The sequence below is a fragment of the Cotesia typhae genome, unplaced genomic scaffold (assembly GCF_013202065.1).
Source record: "Cotesia typhae breed Kobodo isofemale line unplaced genomic scaffold, CoteBio_Ctyphae contig_20, whole genome shotgun sequence".
Lineage (NCBI taxonomy): Eukaryota > Metazoa > Arthropoda > Insecta > Hymenoptera > Braconidae > Cotesia > Cotesia typhae.
The window spans coordinates 3,943,441-3,961,552 of NW_027423725.1; positions in this window are offsets into that span (position 1 = coordinate 3,943,441).

Sequence of the window (18,112 nt, forward strand, 5' to 3'; positions counted from 1 at the left end):
TTTAATAAAATCGTTCCATCAATAATCTGCTATTTTTAAAGGAAGTTCGAGCGTAGCTAATGAGTCAAAATAATGTTAAAATTTTTATTTAATTTTAATCTTCCCAATATTCGTCAAAATTTTCTATTTTAATTTAAAAAAAATTTAAACAATTTAATAATTGATGATCTTTACTTATTTAATAAAGTAAAGTAATAAAAAGACTTTCGTATTTGTTACCTGCCGGATTAAATAAACAGATTTGGCAATAGCGTGTTTGATTATACCTATTACAAAGATGTGCATGAGTGTGTGAGTTAAACATTTCTCTCTCTGTAACTATATTTCTATTCTTTTCTTTTTTTTCAGCTGTTGACGCGACGTTGTCAAATCTTTATTCGAATAAATCGTTGACGATAAACAAATTACAAACATTAAATTTAATGTTAAATATTTCAAGAATTATATCGGTAATGTATTATGATTAAATTGTCTTTATATTTTACAATATTCCAAGTTTCTTGTGTATAGTTTTTTATCCGTTAAAATTGGGAGGTTAATATTGAAAAAGATAATTAAAGTCTCGACAAAAGTATGTCCGCCATAAGAGCCCGTGTATAAGGAGATAAAATATGTGATTTTTAAAATTTAATATAAAAGTAACTAAACGGTGAATCTTTTTAAAATTTTGTGATTAGATAAATGAAATATTTATTTATACGTATACTTAATTTCAAAGCTCAAAGTTGGAATTTATTTTTTACATTAGATTCGCTCGAACCTCCTTAATAGGAAAAAGCGTGTAGCTTCATTGTTAATGAACTGTTCTTTTTATTTCTTTTTCTTACTTTTTAGAATCAATGATAAAATTTTTGACAAAAATCACTTTTAATCATTATCAAAAGTATAAATGATTTATTATTCACCTTTTTTATAAAAAATTTTAAGGAGCCTACTTTGCCCCCCCCCCCCCACTCCTATATACCGTATTATAACAACGATGGGTTGAAGTATCCGGTATTAACATTTGGTTGCTTTACACCACTAGAGCCTGTACACTCAACAGAAGTTTACCTACTTTTACGATTCTCTGTTTTAAATGCATCTATTCATACTTTTAAACATCATAAAACCAATTTTTCTCAAGGACTAAAATCTGGCAACCAGATGTTACTCAAGCAATACTTTTCCCTGAAACATTGAATAAAATATAAAATTAAAAAAATATAACAGAGAGAAATTTTTGTAAAGAATTGTACTACTTAAACATAATTTTCAATTAATTCAACTGTTAATTGAAAAAATAAATGTTAATTCAACAGTAAGTTTTTCACATGATAATTATAAGAGAATTTCATACAATTTTTAATTAAAACGAAAATACTATTCTATTGGAATCTCGACTCAAAAACATAAAATACTCAATAACTTTAAGGTATCCGTTAATAACAACATTATATTTATATCACTGTCATAATAAAATAACATTGAAATTAATAGATTCATAATTTTACCCAACCCAAAAAAATTAATGAATTAAAAGAAAAATGGCGTTTTTTATAGGAGCTGTAACTTTCTCAATAGTTGATATCTCTACACATTTCTTTTTTTTTTAATTTTTTGCTTTTGAATGTATTTTTTTTAGGAAAAAACAAATAAAAAATTTCATTTATTAAAATCTATGACATTTTCTGCTGTTTCAAAAATATTATATTTTTCAATAAATTAAAAAAAAAAAGTTTATTACACAAGACACTACATGCTGAAAATAGATCAGAATTTTTTTTCGAAGCTCAAAGTTCGAAAATGTAAGAAGGAAAAAAAATTGAAATGGTCATGAAATGACTTGCTATTAAATTTTATTTTTGACTAAGTCTATACACAGTAAAAAATTTTTAGTATTTATGTTAAAAACGGTCTGTGTTAGACATGATTATGTTGATTTTTTTATGTTAACTTGACACTTTTATTTGTGTTACATATTTTTTAACATAAAAAATGTGTTAATACATATTTTATAACACTTTTTGTGTGTTACTTAAAAATCAACACAAATTTTGTGTTGTCCAGCAAACGGTAACACAAAGCTTGTGTTATTAGGACGCGTCTTTTCTCGCAGCGGATGGAGTAGGGTGGATTTGGGCTGCTTATTCTAAGGGCTTCTTATCTTACGAAATTAACGAACTCGAATGGAATTTCACTTCTTTTTAAGATTTATTTTAATAAACACCTAAACTTTTACACTTTCACAAATTTTATTTAATCGAAATTATATTAATGAATTTTATTTATTTGAGCTAACGTCCTCCAGTCCCCCGTAGGGTAAAGTGCGCAAATTTAGCTTTTTAGAGATATTTTATTTAAACTTAATGCCCGGATTCTCGCCTAAGTGCAGGGCAAATTAGAACTTTGAGATTCCGGTTCTCTAGATTTTTAATTAATAACTAATACGTGGCCTGCTGGTTGAACCGAATCTGAACTCGTCTTAAGTGCAGTGCAAATTAGGATGAGGGACTTTTACAAGGCACGGGCCCGTCAAGTAAACGCGGAAGTCGAATTAATTGCTCAAAGACAAGGCGTTGAGATTGCAAATTCTGTTTGGTGTTAACCAACTCGGGTATAGACGCGTCAGCGAATTCTTTTTGCGATATTTTATTGTCTAAAGAACAGTATATTAGTTCAAAAAACGATTGCAAAACGATATTACTTGAGTTCTATAACCTTTTGAAAAAGAATTTCGGACAAAGGAAATTTTTGCAAAATATAAATTTTATGAAATTTAAAATATGTCGAAATATAAGAGAAAATTTTGTAAGACTCGAATTTCGTTCTATGATAAAATTGCAGTTTTACACAGAGAATTTTAATTTATTTGATTTAGATAAAATGAATAACGAACGAAAGTTGTTGGAGTTTAAAAAAAAATTTCCCCCCTTTTTTTTTTGTAAATTTTTTTTTTTTTACAACTATTTTTATTTGCAAAATCAGCGAAAAGAAAATATTTCTAAATTTAAATAATTTCTGCTGACCAAGAATGTTGGTGCAAGTCCGTACAAGACAAGCCGCACCTCGAATAAAGAATCGTAAGCGAATTCTTTATTGTAATTTTAGACTACTTGCTGAAAATAATATCTATGATATAGTTAAATATTCAATAACTCCTTTGAATAAAAATAGAAATATGAAGAAAAAGCAAATTTTATAAAATTTCGGGAGTTATTGGTTTATATAAAGTTTAAAGAAAAATTTTAAAATTTTGAGAATAAGACGAAAATGATGAAAAAGGAAAAAAAAATTTTTTTGAAAAGTTTTAAAATTTCAAAATTGAACACAATTAGACTTGAATTTATATAGACAGTGGAATTTAAATAGAAAATAAAAATAGAAAAGAAAATATTCAGAGATTATAAGATTTTCTCAAACAAAAGTTAAATAATTTCGTGTTCGAATCCCACCGCTGACACCAGTGTTCTTTATGTTATGTCCAAGGGCGTTTTTAGAGCGGTAGCGTAAACGGTGGAGGTTTGGACTAACAGTTTAAAGAATACGCAACGGAGGTTTTAATTCCGTTGTTTTAATTATTTATGTGGGACGTTTTCGAGATACGAACTTACCACGCCTTCGTTTGAGACTGTTCACGGATTTATCGAGAGTAGATGTACTTACTGTTACAGGAACTTTATTGATGGTCAGATCCGTGGTTTTAGGGCAGCCGTTAGCGCCTGTTCCTTGATTGGGCCCTTTGGTTGGTTCTCGCAGCGGATGGAGTAGGGTGGATTTGGGCTGCTTATTCTAAGGGCTTCTTATCTTACGAAATTAACGAACTCGAATGGAATTTCACTTCTTTTTAAGATTTATTTTAATAAACACCTAAACTTTTACACTTTCACAAATTTTATTTAATCGAAATTATATTAATGAATTTTATTTATTTGAGCTAACGTCCTCCAGTCCCCCGTAGGTTAAAGTGCGCAAATTTAGCTTTTTAGAGATATTTTATTTAAACTTAATGCCCGGATTCTCGCCTAAGTGCAGGGCAAATTAGAACTTTGAGATTCCGGTTCTCTAGATTTTTAATTAATAACTAATACGTGGCCTGCTGGTTGAATCGAATCTGAACTCGTCTTAAGTGCAGTGCAAATTAGGATGAGGGACTTTAACAAGGCACGGGTCCGTCAATTAAACGCGGAAGTCGAATTAATTGCTCAAAGACGAGGCGTTGGCTGTTGATCGCCTTTTTAAATACTCGCGGTGCTGAGATTGCAGAAGTCCCCGCTAGTCAACCAGCAGTCGCGTAGCTTATATTTTATTGTGGCTTTCGCGCATGGAGAAGTCTTCCATCTGCGCGGGTGATTTAAATTTAAAGAAAAAAATTTTGGGGTGGACATAACAATGTCAACCTTTGAATAATTTATATTTTTTTTTCTTAAAAAAAAAAAAAATTGAAATATAAAATTAAAAAGAAAAATTCAACTTCGAATTTTTATTTAGTAAAATTTCCTCTGAATTTTTTTGTTGATATTAGTTATATTTTTAATAAAAATTTTTTGTAGATGAATGATTATTCACTTGGAAACTTTGATTCTCAATCAAATGATTCTGAGAAAAAAAAGAATATTTTGTTCATTATGGAATTGGAGAGTGATAAAGTATGAACCAAATTACAATTACCCGTAATTCCAGCTGATTTTGATCAAAAAGGTTAATTTTCATCTTCAGAAAGGGTCAAAAATCTTGTTTTTTTTTTTTTTGTTCGTTAATAAAGTTATTTATTATTACAGCTAGAGAAATATTTCCTCAATTACTCAACACGAAGTTCTATTTCACTGACTTGGATGGTGCGAGACTTGATGAGATTCTAATTGACTATGTTCTTTCCAAACTTACAGGGGTCACTTTAAAAATTAAAACTGTTGATAGTCAACCAAAAACCCGTAAGCTTTTTGAAATCGTTTTTTTTTTTTTTTTTTTTTTTTTTTTTAATAATAAATTATAATCTAATGAATAGTAAAAATTTACAAATATAAATCCAGTAGATTCAGTTGAATTTTCTTTTCCACTGATTGAGATTATTGCCTCATCTTCTCAAGAAATTGTTCATCTACCTGACGAAGAAACAGTCGAGCTTCCTTCTAAAAAAACAAATCTACATCCGTGCAAAAGATTCGATATTTTTACGAAAGAGGTAACTAACACAAAGAATTTTTTTTATCTTTTCAATATTTTACGTTTGAAATTGGATAATTTTTGTAGCATTAAAATTTAATATTTTTATGTATATAGAGTAAAGCTATTATATAATAATTTAATACCAAATTTTGTTTTAGAAACTAAAAAAAGTTATCTCTGACAGTCCACATGGTGAGGATTTAATAAATGAGTATGAACAATTCGGTATTTTGACAGATGCGAGTCGTAAAATTATTGTTACGTTGGTTGTGAATCATCTGTTAGAATACAAAGACCAAGTAAAAAGATCCCTTTATGCGGCAGAGAAATGTCAATATGCATCAGCAATTGTTGAATTGTTTCCAAAACTGCGAAATTCGAAAACAGATCTGGGATACGTAAGTATGAATCATTGAATATTTGCTGGTATATTGTTTGAGTCATTCTTAACAGATTTGAATGTATGCAATATTTCGGCTAATTTTTAAACAAAGTTTGATGCTATTGTGGAATATTTTTAGGAGCATTATTTCGATCCCGCTACAAATAAAGGTTTTATTGCAACTGCTCTAGCTAACAAAACACGTAAAAAAAGATCAAACTCAGTATCTGAAATAAAGCAATATCCCAAAAAGTTATGCAAAGAGAAGGTGTCAAACAACAGTGTAGATGTACCGCTAAAAATTGATCCTAATAAGAAAGCTGTTGATATTAAAGCTGCTATTAATTTTATGAAAACAGCTACTCTGAAAGAAAAAGATTTAATTATAGAAAACACTATCAATACATTTGAAGAACGCAGATTTCATCATATAAATGAAAATTTTTTTATAGAATTCCCTCGATTTCTGGATATTCTAGAGTTGGTGAGTCGATATGAAATTTTTTTACAGCAAGTAATATAATAATATTTTATTTAACTTGTAATTTATTTGTCTGTTACAGATTGATATTGAGTTTCAATTAATTTTTCCTGAAATTAATCTAAATAATTTTAAAACCTCTTATACTGAACGAGTAAATTCAATATTAAAAATTTACGAAACAGAAAAGCTCAATCAAGAATTACTCGGTGTGTATTAAGTCAAATAATAGTGAAATTTGTTTCATTTAATTGACAAATTATTATTATATAATATTTTTAAAATCGTTCGAATTTTTAATATACATTCAATAATTTTTAGAATGGGATGAGGATACAAATTCTATAATAGCATTAACACAACTTCTACCACCAACAGCTAGAGGTAAAAAAGGACCGAATAGAGGAAAAGCTAAGAGTGCCATCGAAAAATTGATTGTTTTTAATAACGTACGTATAATAACCATCTGTAAAACTTATCATACTATCAACTGTGAGTTAAAAGTATATAATTATTATCCATATTATTACTTTTAGATTGGAACTCCAATACAATCAGTAAGTAGAGAATTATCACGTCAGCCGAAACTAATTGCAGTTGGATCGAGCAAAAAACACATTAGTCAGTATCATTTAAAAATTGACCAGCACTATATATCAATACCAACATTGAGTTTTATTGAGGCACTTGATTTTCTTTTTAAAGCACACTATGTGTTCAATGTTGAGTTTGAAATAGACTTAAAAAGTTTTTGGGTTTTTTTACAAAACTATTTTTGTGACATTTCAAGTACGTGCACTAATAAGATTCAGGATTTATTTACAAAGCTTGAAGCTGTAGAAAAATTGTAGGTCAAACTTGAAGGACAAACTAAATGATGTTATCACTTGCAATATAAGATTAGATTTTATATATTTTTATATATTGGACTGATGAAAATTTTAGTCACTAGATTTTAAACTTGTGATACGTACATAATTTAGTATTATTTAACTAGCGTAACTTGTTAAGTATTTAAAAAGTATATGACTTGTACCTTTCATTTCAATATTTGTTTCCAATATGTCTTTAAAGTGCTACATTTGCGTGAAATTTTGTCCAACAATAACTTATTTATGTGACCATCTACGTAATTTTCATTTATTACGCGAAGGACAAAAATTAATATTAAATTGTTCCAATTGTTCTGCTAGTTTTACTACTTATAATGGATTTAGAAAACATTTAAAGTGCTGTGTAACACAAAATAATAATTCTCAAGTGCTTGTTATCGATAATCATATTACAAAGACAGCAAATAATAAAGTTGCAAACGATGATAATTTTAAATCAGAAAATAATAACAAGCTTGATGTTGATACCATAAAATCTACTACAAATAATAGTGAAGTCATTCTGGCCAAGAAAGTCAAAATGCAACATAATATTGACGAATATGTTAGAAAATTATATACTCTCGGTTTACCTGATACAACTATAGATACAATTATCAAAACAAATATTGAACTAATTTATCCTTTACTTGATGATATTTTAGCTTGTTCGAATTTTGATGACCAGATTTGTTTAATTAATCAGTTTAAGTTTCCTTTACTGAATCAATCATCAAAATATCTACGCAATAAAAATGTCAAAAATATAATTGTACAACCTTTGAGAAAATGTCACGGTATACGCATAGATAATAAATATGATAAAGAAAAACAACATTACAAACAAGTATCACTTCAAAGTACCTTTACGTACATTCCCCTACTAGAGACATTAAAGTTTTTGTTCCAATTTTCCGCTGTAAGAAACTATTTTACTCATCCTATTAATCCAAATAATACCGATTATATTAATTTTATTGATGGCGAAGTTTTTAAAAATAGCCAGTTTTTCAAAGATAACGAAAATGCAATTCAACTGCAAATTTATTTTGATGAATTCGAGGTTTGCAACCCTCTAGGTAGTAGATCTGGAGTTCATAAAATTGGAGCTTTTTATTTCACTATTTTAAATTTACCATCATATGTTAACTCTAATTTAAACCACATTCATTTATTAGCATTGTGTTCCCTTGTGGAAAAATTTCTCAGAATAAACTCAAAAAAATTTTTATTTAGTATGAATAATAATTCTGAAATTTTTAAATTCTCTTAGAAACTCTGAAAAAGTATTATTGAGTCAAAAAAACTTTTTATTTGACTCAATAAGTCAGAGTATTTGCAAGATTTGGGACTCTGCCAGAAGAGTTAGTAAGAGTTAATTAAGCTTATCGTAGAAAAGTTGTGCGGCTTCGGAAAAAGTTATTCAGAGATTTTATGAGTAATTAAAGCTTTCCATGAAAAATTTGTGCGGCTGCTGGAAGAGTTATTCAGAGATTTTCTTAGTTAATAAGTTTTTCTGGAGAAAATGCGTGCGGCTGCTGGAAGAGTTATTCAGAATTATTCTGAGTTATTAAGATATTAAGTAGATAATCAGTATCATTTTAAAAAGAAATATTCAGAGTTCTTATTTGTTAGTGAATCTTTTAACAGATAAATAATATGGAAATAAAAATTGTTTAGAGTTTTTAGACTTTATCAATACTTCCATCAGAAAATTTTTGTAGTTTCTACAGAAATTATCCTCAATTTTTACCAAAAAATTAAATTCTAAGAAAAAAATTTTTTTGCTGCAATATATATATATATATATATATATATATATATATATATATATATATATATATATATAATCCAAGTTTAAATATAATTGACGGTAAATTATTTAAGTGTTTATGAAATTAATATTTGAATATTTATTACTCCCATCATATTGTAATTTTTCTTAAACAATTACATGTATCACTCAATTACAAACTCAAAGTTGGCATATAATATTTTTTTTTAACTTTAAAAGAACATAAATTGTTTTTAAATAAATATTTTAATAATAATATATCAAATAATTATGTGTCCTATGGACTATTTAAAAAAAATCGATAAATTTTTTTTTTTTTAATTGTATAGAAAATATTGTTGAAAATGGTGAAAAAAAATACTGTGAAAGTTTGAGCTCAATATTAATATTAAGAAGTGTCGCATCGTGAATTTCAATTTCCCATTCAAATAACATGGGAACAGTGTTTTCTTGGATTTTCGAATTCTATAACTCACGTTAGAGATAATATTTTTAAACGATCAAAGCTTATTTTGATAGAAAATTTTACGCTCTACAAAAAAGGTATTACACAGTTTTTCGATTTATTGATTTTTTCAACAGTTATTTAACATAGAAGTTGGATCGGTCTAAAATTTTTACATATTTTATTTCCCGAAGCAACCATCAACCTTATGAAAAAGTTTTATGTGACATTTTTCGTAGAGAATTCAATTTCCTATAAGTTATTTCTTAAGAAGTTTTTGATATTTTTTACATATCGACACTTTTTTAAAAAAATTTTTAGTTTTTTGCAGGTAACTTACGAAATGTAAAAAATGTCACAAACTTCTTAAAAAATATGTTATAGGAAATTGAATTCTCTACAAAAAATGTTACATAAAATTTTTTAATAAAGTTGATGGTTGCTTCGGGAAATAAGAAAATGTAAAAATTTTAGATCGATCCAACTTCGATATTAAATAACTTTTGAATAAATAAATATATCGAAAAACTGTAGAAAACCGTTTTTGTCGAGCGTAAAATTCTCTATAAGAATAAGTTTTGATCATTCAAAAATATTATCTCTAACGTGAGTTACAAAATTCGAAAATCTAAGAGAACGTTGTTCCCATGTTATTCAGATGGGAATTTGAAATTCACGATGCGACACCTTTTAATACTAATATTCAGAGCTGAAACTTTCACAGTATTTTTGTTCACAATTTTTAACAACATTTTCTATATAATTGAAAAATAAAAAATTTGTCGATTTTTTTTAAACAGTCTACTGTCGTATTCTCTAATATTTGGTTCTTTACTTTATAGTGGCAATTTTTTTTTGGCAGAAGTTATTGCTCGGCCTAAATATGTATTAATTTTTTTAAGTTCTATTCGCGTTCTTTCTTCTGAATAATTGCGATCTGTTAAGAAACTTTCAAAATGATATGACAATAACTCGATCTTCCTAGGCGTAAAAACTTGTCTGTTACCGGTATTTTTCTGTTTTCTAACCACTTTTCCAATCAGAACGTTCCGCGGCCACATGGCATCCGCCATACCGGTGATAAATTTCGCTGGAGTATCAGCGTTGCAGGCATCACGATATGCAGCACTTGAAATGTATAAATTATCACCAACAAGAAATTGATCGTTTTGTAAGTAATTAGCATTTCTGTTTTGCAGTCGCTGTTGCCGAATCTGAGCCTCCAGTAATCGATGCTGCTGATTTATTCGCAATTCATTACGGTGACGGGGACCCTCCGGTCTTCTAATTACTTGATGATTTTGTACTATTGGTCTTTGAGCTAACCCTTGCTCTGGTACGACGTCCAGCTGCCGTTCTAACTCTTGTTGCCGTTCTAACTCTTGTTGCCGTCCTAACTCTTGTTGCCGTTCTAACTCTTGTTGCCGTTCTAACTCTTGCTGCTGTTCCAATTCTTCTTGCTGCTGTTCTAACTCTTGCTGTCTGATTATCTACTTAATATCTTAATAACTCAGAATAATTCTGAATAACTCTTCCAGCAGCCGCACGCATTTTCTCCAGAAAAACTTATTAACTAAGAAAATCTCTGAATAACTCTTCCAGCAGCCGCACAAATTTTTCATGGAAAGCTTTAATTACTCATAAAATCTCTGAATAACTTTTTCCGAAGCCGCACAACTTTTCTACGATAAGCTTAATTAACTCTTACTAACTCTTCTGGCAGAGTCCCAAATCTTGCAAATACTCTGACTTATTGAGTCAAATAAAAAGTTTTTTTGACTCAATAATACTTTTTCAGAGTTTCTAAGAGAATTTAAAAATTTCAGAATTATTATTCATACTAAATAAAAATTTTTTTGAGTTTATTCTGAGAAATTTTTCCACAAGGGTTATAACCGCGATGTGGAAAAATTTGGCATTGATCCGGTTTTGAATGTCATTTTGCATGACATCAAAATTTTAGAGACTGAGGGGATATTTATACAATCTTTAAACTCTAGCATAAAAGGAACACTTGTATCTTTATCATTCGATAATTTAGGCGGTGCTTTATTATTGGGAATGAACGAATCTTTTGCCTCTAATTATTATTGTCGAATTTGCACGCTTCACAAAAGTGATGCTCAAAAAACGTATGAAATTAATAAATGTAAACTGAGAACTTCCGAAAGTTTCAAATACTTATCGAGAAGACTTTGTTGTGCCAACCGCGATACACTCAATTTTTTCGGCATTAAACGTGTTAGTCCTTTTTGTGATCTTTCAAATTTTAAAATTTGCGAAAATTATAGCATAGACGTGATGCATGATTTTCTTGAAGGCCTTTGTCAAAGGGATATTAAACTATTTTTGAACTATTGTGTAGAATCTAAATTAACTGACGTAAACGATATTAACAACCGAGTGCAGGCGTTTAATTATGGCTTAGAGAACCGTACAAACAAACCAAGTGCCATATTTTTGAATAAAGCTTCGAATAGTATTGGTCAACACGCTGCTCAAACGTTTTGCTTAATCACTTTTTTACCCTTAATTTTGGCTGATTTAGTTTTGAAAATTGAAAAAAAAAATTATAACAAGTGGAAGCTTATTTTACTACTGTTAAAAATATTAAAGATTGTTCTTGCGCCTAAAATTAATCAAACAATGTTGAATACATTACCTTATCTTATCGAAGAGCATCATAAACTTTTACTAATAGAGTACTCAGTTAATCTTACGCCAAAAGATCATATTGCACTACACTATTTCCTGGTAATATTGAAAATGGGCCCCCCGAAAATACAATGGACAATGAGGTATGAAAGTAAAAACGGTTTTTTCACAAGTTTAGCCGACAAACTGAAAAACTTTAAAGACATTGCTTACTTTGGCAGAAAGGCATCAAAAACATACATTGTCATACTGGAATGATCAGTTGACATCCTTTGAAAAAAAACCTACTCTTTTAAATGCTAAGAAACAAGAGATTGAAAATTTCCAGTTTAAAACTATTATTAAAAATCTTTTTTATGGTATTGATATTACAAATAAGTTTTTTACTGTTGGAAATAGTATCGAGTTCAGAGGAACTAAATTAATAATTAATAAATTTATTTGCACGTCTTTCGCAGATGATTTACCAGTTTTTAGTAAAACTTTAGCGTTCTTTAATAACGACTCCGAATATTTTATAATATGTGAATCTTGGAAAACTAAAAATATTCTACCGTCTTGTTTTGGTTACTCTATTGAACCATCATGTGAAACGTTTATTGTCAATGTGATGGATTTATCGTATACTAAAAGCTGGGAACTATATCAATATGCAAATACTTTAGTTATAATTACAAACTATTTTTATAATTAAACAATATGTGATAATAATAATTAAGTTCTTATACTAACTCTACCAATAAATCTAATTTTGCAGTAAATATTGTGAATTTCTGTATTTTAAATTATTCACCTAATCTTCGTTTTCAATTAAAACCGACATTAATTTCAATTGTTATCAAAAAAACTTTCATTTTTTATGATATTGGACTGTTTATAGAAATTAGCGTTGATTAATTAACATTCATAAGTTAACATTTATTTTGTGTTACTGTTAACACTTAAATTGTGTTAGATTATTTGTTTTTCTCTAGAGTAAAATTCTGACACAAAATTTCTGTTAAAGATTTAACATATTTTTTTTGTGTTGAAATTCAACACAAATATTGTGTGGACCGTTTTTAACATAAAAATTGTGTTAATTTTACACAAAATTTTTTACTGTGTGGTCATAGCGGTCCACTTATGCTGGTTATTTTTTTTTTGTGGTTGCTAACCATTAAATTTGTTTATTTTCCGTCCATTTTGAATAAATCAGTCAAAATTTTGCAGAAAATCGAAAAAAAAAATGTATTTCAGTTTCCCGCTAAGAAAATTAGAAATTTTCAAAAGTCGAGAAGTTATTGGTTTTACCCCGTTTTTCGGAAAATCGAGTTTTCATCAGATCGACGTTTGAAGGTCACAGGAAGCTTCCCTGACTATCTCCGCGAGGTTTTCACTATTTGTGTGTGTGTGTGTGTGTGTGTGTGTGTGTGTGTGTGTGTGTGTGTGTGTGTGTGTGTGTGTGTGTGTGTGTGTGTGTGTGTGTGTGTGTGTGTGTGTGTGTGTGTGTGTGTGTGTGTGTGTGTGTGTGTGTGTGTGTGTGTGTGTGTGTGTGTGTGTGTGTGTGTGTGTGTGTGTGTGTGTGTGTGTGTGTGTGTGTGTGTGTGTGTGTGTGTGTGTGTGTGTGTGTGTGTATGTGTGTGTGTGTGTGTGTGTGTGTGTGTGTGTGTGTGTGAAAGTATGTGAACCACTTATAAATTTTGAATGGTTTGACCGATTTTATTGCGATTGGTGCCATTCAAAAGGGCTTGCGCGAACTTCAATTTTGAAAACTACTTGGACTGATTCGGATCGATAGATGTTGAGAAATCTTAAAAAAACTAAAAAAAAAATGTTCTTTAAAGTGATTTTTTAGGAATAACTTTTAAACGGCTTTATGGATCAACTTTAAAAACTAATCAGCTTTTAACCTTGAAAACCCACGTCAATCGCTGCCAATCAGGTCAAAATCGGTTGATTTGTTCGAGAGCTATGGTGAACAAAAGAAAACGAAAACAATGTTTTTTTGGAATTACTCCGAAATTTCTAGTTCGATGAATTGAAACTCAGAGATTCTTTATGAAGCTTAAAAATTGCATCGAATGCTGCCAACCACGTGAAAATCGGATCATTCATTCAAAAGTTATTGCGGTTTGAAAGTTCAAAAAATAGTGTTTTATCAAAATTCTATCAGACTTTTGAGCTTGAAGAGCTCAAAAGCATACAAAAGCTATTTCTTTGAGTTTGCAGAGCTCAAAACAACACACAAATTGTATTTTTGAGCTCGAAGAACTCAAAAACGTTATAAGTGCAATTTCAAGCGTCGGTATGGAATTGGCGGGAAGTTGCAGGGATGGCATTCAGGGTCAACCATTTTCCTAATTTTTTGTGGGGCATGACGACCCACTCCCAAAAAAAAAAAAGCATCTATAAATTTTTTTGCTGAAGCCATTACTATTAAAATCTGAAAATTTTCTTTCCAGAAGAATTCGTGAAAGGAAAACCACGATTTTTATCTGTCTTAAGTATCACCAAAAACTCAAAGAAAAAAAAAGATTAAAATGAAGAAAAAAAAAAAAAAAGGACCTCAGTTAAATAAAAAAATAAAATAAAATCAAAAAATTTGAAAAAAAAAAAAAATGCTTAAAATACAAAAATGATGATTGCTATTGTCTTGATTGCAATAGATTTTACTCAGAATTCACAGAGCCATGGACTCAGTGTAAAAATTGCAATAAAAATGGTCTCATGATTTTCGCGTAGGTATTGACGAAGACTATTTCGACGAATATGTCTATGATCATTGCGAATAATCGTACATAGACGTTCTAAGTTCTAAGTAGCAAATTGTCTAACTTTATTTTAGAGAATCTTCCACTTGTACGAAAATACAATTAGTTCGAAATTGATTATCACTTTAATGAACCATTTAATATTTAATAGTGATATAATATTTTGGTTAGAATCATTTAAATGATTTATAAGTGGACTGTAACTATTTAACTAAATCGAAATTTAAAAAAAATCACCCTCTAAAAAATAAGGCGTTGTTACGGCTAGTGAAACTACCTTTTATTATTAATAAATAATAAATTCGAGCTATTTAAAAATACACTAAAACAAAGAATTACATTCATGATAAATAATATTTTAAACGCTATGGTAAACCAACCGTCAAGTTACATACTTCCGTCCTCTTGCTTCTACTTAATGTTAAAAAAACGAGGTCAAGTTGCCTAATTCTAATGGGCGGGATTAAAGAAGTCTACTACCAATCTCATTAATAGTCCATTGAAAAGTTACATTTGGGGTTGCATTTTTTAGAGGACGTAATTTTATTTTTTTAATGTATAGGGGGGGGTCAGTGTAAAGTTAAAACCAAGTTTGTGAGGTTGCCACCCTTGTCTCACGGCCGCCATCTTGAAAATAGGGGTTGTAATGGTTTTTACGATATATTTCTTAAACGATTTATTTGATAAAAAAAATTTGTTTACATTTTTTGTTGCAAATTAAATTTTCTACAACTTTGGTCTAGTAACTTTTTGTCGTAGAACTATAAATAAAAAAGTAATAAGCGAAAATATTCAGAAATTCGAGAAAAAAATTTCTATTTTTTGAAATAACTTTTTTTTATCATTTTTCGAAAAAATTATCTTTAATCATTTTTGTAGATCGTTTCTTAAGGAACAACTTTTATAAGCAACATTTTTTCATTTAGGCAATAGCTGAGGTTTTACAGCGCTCCGAAGTGAGTAAAATTTTCAGTACTTTTAACTATACCTATATTATACAATGTTTTTCAATGATTCGTACCGGTCAAGAATTTTCCGGAAAATGGAAACATTAAAATTTGGGCAACTCTAAGTAAAGAAATCACTAAATAAAAAATTTGGATAAATAATATATTGGAAATAATAAAAAAAATTATTCGTAAAAAAAAAAAAAGATGATTTAAAATTTCGATAATAAAAGAGGTAGCAATATAAAAATTCAGTTACCAAAAAAAATGAAATTATTTCAAAAAAGATAAGCATAAAATTAGGAAATTTAAAAACAAGATATCCGTGAAATTAGACAAACCATAAAACAAACACGTAAATTAAATGACAGAGATTTAAAAAAATAGAAAATAATAAATTTAAACAAGTCAATAAAAAGACAATTGAAAAATTTATAAATTTAGAAAAATGCAGTTCTAATTATTTGTAAACTTAATAAAATGGACATCTCTAAACATAGACAAGTAAATTTAGATATCTTTACTTTTGGACATCTCTAAATATTTACAAATATAAATTCTTACAATTTATAACAATGATGATTAAAAACGTAGTAATCATACGAAATAAGCGCTAAGAAATTTAAAATACAACAGATAACTAAAAATTAATTAATTTTCTTGTGACTGTTGCTCGCCGAAGCTTACCGTTATTTTTGATTGATTGGCTTTTAATTATAAAAACACACTAAGTCGCAGGAGCTGTTGGTAGTTCCGGGTCTTCGAAAATATTTTTTACCAAGATTAAATCAAAATTTCTGTGGGTTTTTAAAATTAAAGGACAATCGATTAAAAATAACTGCATAACTTTATGGAGCAGCGGTTACAGGATCTGTTGGCAGTTCTGGGTACTTGAAAATATTTTTTATCGAAATTAAAAGCAAAACCTTGGTGTGTTTTTAAAATTAAAAGACAATCGATCAAAAATAACCGTACAACTTCCTGGAGCAGCGGTCATAGGAAAATTAATTAAATTTTAGTTATCTTTTGTATTTTAAATTTCTTAGCGCTTATTTTGTATGATTACTACATTTTTAATCGTCTTTGTTCTAAGTTGTAAGAATTTATATTTGTAAATATTAAGAGATGTCCAAAATCAATGATATCTAATTTTACTGGTCTATGTTTAGAGATGTCTTTAGTGAATTCTTAACTTAAAGTTTCCCAAATTTTAATGTTTCTATTTTCCGTGAGTTTCTTGATCTGTACAAATCATTGAAAAGCATTGTACATGTGTACCAATAATGTGTCATCAGTTATTGTTTTTTAGTAGATTTCATAGAAATCTAACTATTGCATTGGTAAGACGGAACTTTTGAAAAATTTTGCTATATTCCAACTTAACTCGATGAGCTGAGTCAGAAAATACATATGGTTCAAAAGTTTATATATGTATGTGTATATATATATATATATATATATATATATATATATATATATATATATATATATATATATATATATTGTGACGTGGGGCCTTGTCAGGCCCGCCGTCATGGGCACAGTCTGCTCGATTATTGATATTTTTTTTTGGGTTGCTCCTCGCTACTTTCAGATATAGCTTATTCGCCGCGATCCAGTCGCCCTCTAGAGGCTACCAGGCGAGTACGGCGAATCCCGCAGCTCGAAGCGCGACGCCATAATAACACCGGCACACAAAAAAAAAAAAGTTGTCTGTACTTGGGACGCGCCACATATATTCCCATGTAATTTGACCCGCTGAACCCGAATTTGAGGTCCGTTTGGCCCCTACACCCTAGGATTTTGAGAAAACTGTAAAAACCGAAAAAAACGGGAAAATTGGGGGTTTTGGTGATTGAAAATTTTTTTAGATTCTAACTATGCATGATTTTCATGTATTTCGATCTGCTTTATACTTATCTGAAGTGTACTCAGACCAGCAGCCATTAAAAGTCTAAGTAAATCCCGAAAAACCCATGAAAATTGCGAAAAAAACAAAAAATTCCCAATATTGTGATAAAAAAATGTATTGAGCTAAATATATGATGATTTTCATGTAGGTTTATCGACGACATATAAATCTCCAACTTTTATAACTCAGACGTCTCGAAAACATCAAACAAATGTGCAAAAACCCCGAAAATTGGAAAAAAATCAAATGTAATATAATAAAAATCGAGTTATTATTCAAAATAAATAAAAAAATCATATCATTCGATCTGTGGTGCATAAAAAAAAGTATTTCGTCCTAAGACTTAAAAAAATTAATTTTTTCGGAAAATATCATCAAAACCCTTTGGATTTGAATTTTAATTCGTTCTCCGCTTATATCTCACCCTTTTATCTTCAAACGTCCTGCATAAAGGGTTTCTCTTTCGTTTCCTCTCTTCTTCGGGTAAATCTCTCTTCAGAGTCCAACAATGATCTGCCATCATATTTACATCCCACGTTCCTTGATATCGTTTTTCCATCACACTAATGTCTTGATGGAATCTCTCACCTTGCTCTTCACTAAAATCACCAAGATTTTCAGGAAAGTGTGAAAGATGAGAATGTAAATAGTGCAATTTTGTATTCATTAAGCAACCTAAAGTATTATAGTTGTATAACAACTCGTCAACTAAAGTTGCGTAG